This window comes from Dromiciops gliroides, chromosome 6, assembly GCF_019393635.1.
Source record: "Dromiciops gliroides isolate mDroGli1 chromosome 6, mDroGli1.pri, whole genome shotgun sequence".
NCBI lineage: Eukaryota > Metazoa > Chordata > Mammalia > Microbiotheria > Microbiotheriidae > Dromiciops > Dromiciops gliroides.
The window spans coordinates 64531470-64538293 of NC_057866.1; the positions used below are offsets into that span (position 1 = coordinate 64531470).

Here is a 6824-nt window from a genome sequence, read left to right on the forward strand (position 1 = left end):
GTCTAATAATTTCTGGTCCAGGTCTCTATCATTTATTCTATGTTGCTCCCAATAACTATCAAATGAATGAATGGTATATTAAAGAGGAGGTTGATGAAAACAAATATACAATATAGGAGACTATAAGATAATTACAGGTAACAAAATAGGGTAAACTCAGGGATAATTGATTTTATTTATTTTAATAGTATTATGTTTTTCCAATTACATGAAATGATACTTTTTGACATTTTTTATAAAATTCTGACTTCCAAATATTGTCCTTCTCTCCTTACTCTTCCCCCTCCCAAAGATGTTAAGCAATTTGATATAAATTATATATACAGGAAGGTAAAACACATTTCCATGTTAGTCAAATTACAAAAGAAAAAGCAAGAAAAGTATAGAATAAATCTAAGAGCTAGTTTTGTGAAAAAACAATAAAATAGATAAACCTTTGGTTAAAATTTGATTAAAAAAAGAAAAAAGAAAACCAAATTACCAGTATCAAAAAGGAAAGGGGCGGGGGCAGCTAGGTGGTGCAGTGGATAGATCACTGGCCCTGGAGTCAGGAGTACCTGAGTTCAAATCTGGCCTCAGACACTTAACACTTACTAGCTGTGTGACCCTGGGCAAGTCACTTAACCCCAATTGCCTCACTAAAAAAAAAAAAAAAAAAAAAAGGAAAGGGGTGATTTCACCACCAATGAAGTACAAATTAAAGCAATAATTAGGAACTATTTTGCCCAACTGTATACCAATAAATTTGACAATCTAAATTAAATGTATGAATATTTACAAAAATAAAAATTGCCCAAGTTAAGAGGAAATAAATTCCTTATATAGGCCCATTTTAGAAAGAGAAATTTAACAAGCCATCCATGAACTCCCTAAGAAAAAAATCTCCAGGGCAAGAAGAGTTTACAAGGGAATTCTACCAATCATTTAAATAACAATTAATTCCAATACTATACAAAGGATTTGGAGAAATAGGTGAAGAAGGAGTTCAATCAAATTCCTTTTATTACACAAATATGGTATTGATACCTAAATCAGGCAGAGCCAAAACTGAGAAAGAAAATTACAGACCAATTTCCCTAATGAATATCGATGTAAAAATCTTAAATAAAATATTAGCAAGGAGATTACAGCAAGTGATCACCAGGATAATATACTATGACCAGGTGGGATTTATACCAGGAATGCAAGGCTGATTCAACATTAGGAAAATTGTCAACATAATCAACCACATAATAAAGAAAAGTAACCAAAATCATATGATTATCTTAAAATATGCAGAGAAAGCATTTGACAAAATACAACACTCATTCTTTATTAAAAGCACAAGAGAGCATAGGAATAGGTGGAGCTTTCCTTAAAAAAATAAGAAGTATCTACCTAAAACCATCAGCAAACATTATATGTAATGAGGATAAGTTAGAGGCATTCCCAGTAAGATCAGGGGTGAAACAGGGATGTCCATTATCATCTCTATTATTTAATATTGTACTAGAAACCTTAGCGATAGCAATAAGAGAAGAAAAAGGAATTAAAGAAATTGGAATAGGCAAGGAGGAACCAAAACGTTCACTCTTTGCAGATGATCTGATGGTACACTTACAGAATCCTAAAGAATCAACTAAAAAACTGCTTGAAATAATTAACAACTTTAGCAAAGTTGCAGGATGTAAAATGAACCCACATAAATCATCAGCATGACCAACAGAGCTCAGCAGCAAGAGATAGAAAGAGAAATTGCATTTAAAGTAATGGTAGACAACTTAAAATACTTGGGAGTCTACCTGCCACGAGAAACCCAGGAGCTCTATGAACACAATTACAAAACAATTTTCACACAAACAAAATCAGATCTATATAATTGTAAAAATATCAATTACTCATGCATAGGCTGAGCTAATATATTAAAAATGACAATTTTACCTAAATTAATTTACTTACTCAGTTCCATATCAATCAGACTTCCTAAAAATATTTTAGAGAGTTAGAAAAAAGTAATAACAAAATTCATCTGGAAGAACAAAAAGTCAAGAATATCAAGGGAACTAATGGAAAAAATGTACAGGAAGGTGCGCTAGCCCTATCAAATTTGAAGCTCTACTATAAAGTGGAAGTCATCAAAACTATTTGGCTAAAAAATAGAATGATGCATCAATGGAAGAGGTTAGGCACAGGAGACACAGTAGTAAATGACTTTAGTAATGTACTGTTTGATAAACCCAAAGACTCCAGCTTCTGGAATAGGAATTCAGTATTTGGAAAAAAAAAAAACTGCTGGGAAACCTAGAAGATAGTATGGCAAAAACTAGACATAGATCAACATCTTACACCTCATACAAAACTAAAGTCAAAATGATTGCAAGATTTAGACATAAAGGGTGATACCATAGATAAATTAGTAGAGGAAGGAATAGTTTACCTCCCAGATCTATGGAGAGGATAACAATTTATATCCAAACAAGAGATAGAGAATATTATGAAATGCAAGATGGAAGACTTTGATTACATTAAATTAAAAAGTTTTGTACAAACAGAATCAATGCAGCCAAAATTAGAAGGGAGACAGAAAACTGGGAAACAATTTTTACAGATAGTATTTCTGAAAAAGGCCTCATTTCTAAAATATAGGGAACTAAATCAAATTTATAAGAATGCACATCATTCCCCAATTGAGAAATGGTCAAAGAATATGAACATGAAGTTTTCTGATGAAGAAATCAAAGCTCTCTATTGCCACATAAAAATCCTCTAGATCACTATTAATTAGAGAAACGGAAATTAAAAGAACTCTATGGTACCATCTCACACCTATCAGATTGGCTAATATGACAAAAAAGGAAAATAATAAATGTTGGAGAAGCTGTGGAAAATTTGGAGCACTAATGCATTGTTAGTGGAGCTGTGAACTAATACAACCATTCTGGAGAGTAATTTGGAACTAAGTCCAAAGGACTACAGGACTGTTCATACCCTTTGACCCAGTGGCACCACTGCCAGGTCTGTATCCCAACAAGATCATGGAAAAAGGAAAAGGACCCACATGTACAAAAATATTTATAGCAGTTCTCTTTATTGTAGCAAAGAATTGGAAATCGAAGGAATGTCCATCAAATGGGGAAGTTGTGGTATATGAATGTAATGGAATACTATTATGTTTTAAGAAATGATGAGCAGGAGGAGTTCAGAGAAACCTAGAAGGACTTACACGAACTGATGCTGAGAGGAGCAGAACCAGGAGAACATTGTAAACGGTGACAACAACATTATATGATGAACAATGGTGATAGACTTGGCTCTTCTCAGCAGTGCAATGATCCAAAACAGTTTCAAAGAACTCATGATAGAAAATGTTCTCAACATCTAGAATAAAGAACTGTGGATTATGAATGCAGATTGAACCATATTGTTTATACTTTGGGGCTGTATTTTCCCTTCTTTTTTGAGTTTTTTCCTTGTGCTCTGATTCTTCTTTCACAAGATGATTAACACAGAGATATGTTTGATGTGATCGTACATATATAACACATATCAGACTGCTGTCTTTCTTGGGGAGGAGGGAGGGAAGGTAGAGTGGGAGAAAAACTTGGAAGTGAAAATCCTATGAAAACAAATGTTGAAAGCTATCCTTTATATGTAACTCAAAAATAATGAAATGCTTTATTTTAAAAAAGTAAATCTGCAAACATAAAAAAAAACACTCCAGAAACATTTGAAATAGCATCCATTCCCCCTTCTCCTAGGGCAGAGGGACACACTATCTGGTTGTAATACATTTCATTCTTGTTTCTTTAGGAAGTGGAGGACATGAGGAGAGGGAATTGTTTATGGTTATGATGAAAAAGCACCTTTTTCAAGCAACTAGGGATGTTTAATTTGCAGAAGACATAGGGGAAACACAAGACAGGTCTTTAAATATTTGCAGGGCTTTGATTCAACTAGATTTCCTTTAGGTTGCTTTATTTAAGAGTTGGGAGATGAAAGAGATGTGGAACTAACAAGCAATAAACTTCCTAATTTCCCTCCTACCTATTTCCCTCAATAATCTCTTTATGAATATCTGAAATCTTGGTTACATCCTTCCCTGTTCCTTAATACTCCCACGATATAGAGAGCTCAATTGACCAACTCCTAGACCTGAAAACAATTTGTTGGGTTCCTCATCTTTCTATTCTCTCACCTCCTCTGCCCAAGGATGGGCTTGCCCTTTAGCTTGAATGCATGGTGGAGCTCAGAGAAGAAACAGGGGGAGGGGAGAATGCATCCCCCTCTGTGAAGGGAGCTGGGAAATAAAAAGTGGTGAAATGCCGGCCCCCATAACTGGGATGACTGAAAGGAGGACCTGGAGCTAGGGGAAAAGGCAAAAGGCATAGGTCCCTAAGGGAAGGACCCAGCTGCCTCAAAATCCTCTCGGGGTGAGTTGCTGTTGCTGCACTTGCCCTTCTGACACCGGTTACAGAACCAAACTCAGAGAATATCTTTCTCAAGTCCCAGCTCCTAGGCGATATTGCTGATCTGTTGAAGTGTGGGCTTGGGGCACTAGAGAAATGGGCTCTCCAAGTTTCCCCGAACTCCGTTCTCAATGCTTGTACTCTTCCTCTTTCTGGCTTGCTGAAGGTCTGTCTCAGCCTTGCAAAGCTCCTGAAGGTGGTTATTGTTATTAGCTTCTTCTAGCCACTTCTGTAGCAGAGGTCGAAGCTTACACATGTTATTGAAGCTGAGTTGTAGCGCCTCAAAGCGACAGATGGTGGTCTGGCTAAAAACCTTGCCAAACAGAGCCCCTAAGGTGATTCCCACATCGGCCTGGGGTATAACCCAGAGTAATCCTCTTCTACTTTAGCTCCTTGGCAACCTGCTCCAGTTCCTCTCGGGAAGGGGTCTCCTGTGGCTGCTCGTCTCCACCCTACCTTGGTGGCTCGAGCAGTGCCTCCGGCCTCTAGGGAACTGACCTCAGAAAAAACTCTACCCCAGTCCTATATTGCGGTCGGGGACTGCGATCTCCTCAACAGGCTGAGCCACCACTCCCACATTGGGAGTGTCACAGTAGACACTTCCTTCCCACATATCCTACAAGGGGTGGTAAGGGGCCATTCCCCATCCGTCGGGTCCTGGCCCTGTACCGGCCCTACCGGGTGGGCCTTAAAAACTGGGCCAATTCCACATAGGGTCAGACCCTCAAGCCCTGCCACCTCCTGCGGGGGGTGGGGTGGGGGGGGTGGCCCAAGTATTATTCAGGAGTCAAGTGTCCAGCCATGCTTTGAGCAAAGATACTTTTGACAGCTCAGGAGAGATACCTACAGGAGCTTCTGATAGGAAATTGTTCTGATCTATGGGGCTGTTTATAAAATTATGAATGTGGAGCAATTTTACCCAGTCTGGGTCCAAAATAAAAGACAGAATCACATTTCATGGATAACACTTAAGCATAGTCTAAAAGTTTGACTTGGGGGCTAACAAATAAAAATAAAAACAAAACAAAAACACTCTAGAAATCATCTGTGGCTGTATTTTAAAAGGGAGGTTTTCTTTTGTTTTTTGATGGAAAGAATAGGAATAGATAAGGATCAGGGATAGATCTGTGATTTCACTATTACAGGGGACTCCTGATGAGCAAACTCCCACAAAACCGTGCTGATCAGCACCTATATTTCAAATTGTAGTCCTAGGAAGTTCTCAGGTGCATTTCCACAAGCAACTATGTATCAGACAGGACTTGAACCCGAGTCTGTCATGTTCAAAGGCCAACTCTATCCACGTTGACAAGCTACTTCTCAATTATACACACACAGACACAGACACACACACACACACAAACACACACAGGAAAACACACAGCAACAATAAAAATAATTTTAAAGTAGTAATCATATTTGGAAAATCACCTAAATTAATGTACCATTAAATTTAAGACACTTCAGATCTGAAAAACAAATAAATAAAACCAAACTGTGAAGTGGTAAAATGTATTTTGTATATTGAAACCAAACTAAACCAAACAAATACCTGCCTGTCTACTATCGGCTCAGAATGGTCTAGAATCAAAGATTAGTGACAAACACCTTGACTAGATTGTCCTTCCAACCCTGGTGTAGAACTGTAACCCTAATGAGAAATTAACAGAAATACATAAGGAATTATCAATAGCATGACCTAAAGAGGTAGAGGTGCTATAGTTTAAAAAAAATACTCCATCTGTTGTCAGAACTCAAAGTTTAAATCCCAGCTTGGCTACTTTCTGTGTGACCCTGGACAGCTCACAATCTCCCTGAGTCTCCATTTACTCATATTCATATTAAGACCAGTCACATTTTCAACAACTGCCCCAAAAGGTCATTATGAAGAATGACAAGAGAAAAGTATTCCAATATTTGATGAACTTATATACTGAGAATGTAAGCTATTATTATTAATACCAGTTTATCCATTTTGGCCATTGCAACGGTATTATACTTAGCTTGTTTAGACAGTACATGATTTTATTCTAGTTATTAGTCTTGGTAAAAGATAAATATATACTTTGCTATGTTGCCAAATCATGCATGTCAAGTGGAAAAGCTTTTTTTGTGGCTCAGACACAAAATCTTAATTTCTGATGTCAAAGCCTTCAGTTCAGTTATAACTCATTGGCATTTCTTAAAGAAAGAACACATTATATCACAATTCTAAACACTACAATGCTGTACATGGCAATTAGTCATTGAATATTTCTTCTAGGTACTCTTCTGACCACAAAAGCAGCCAGAAGACATTATTCCTCAAAGGGTACCAGATAATTTTGTCAGTTAATTAAACTGTCCTTTTATGTTAGAAAAATCAGATTGTAAATGGGA

The 6824-nt window shown here is 37.1% G+C and overlaps 1 pseudogene; it reads right to left on the reverse strand.

Annotated features, from left to right (window-relative positions):
- Positions 1-4202: 4202 nt before the first annotated feature.
- On the reverse strand, positions 4203-6428 carry LOC122732000 (annotated as a pseudogene).
- Positions 6429-6824: the final 396 nt, after the last annotated feature.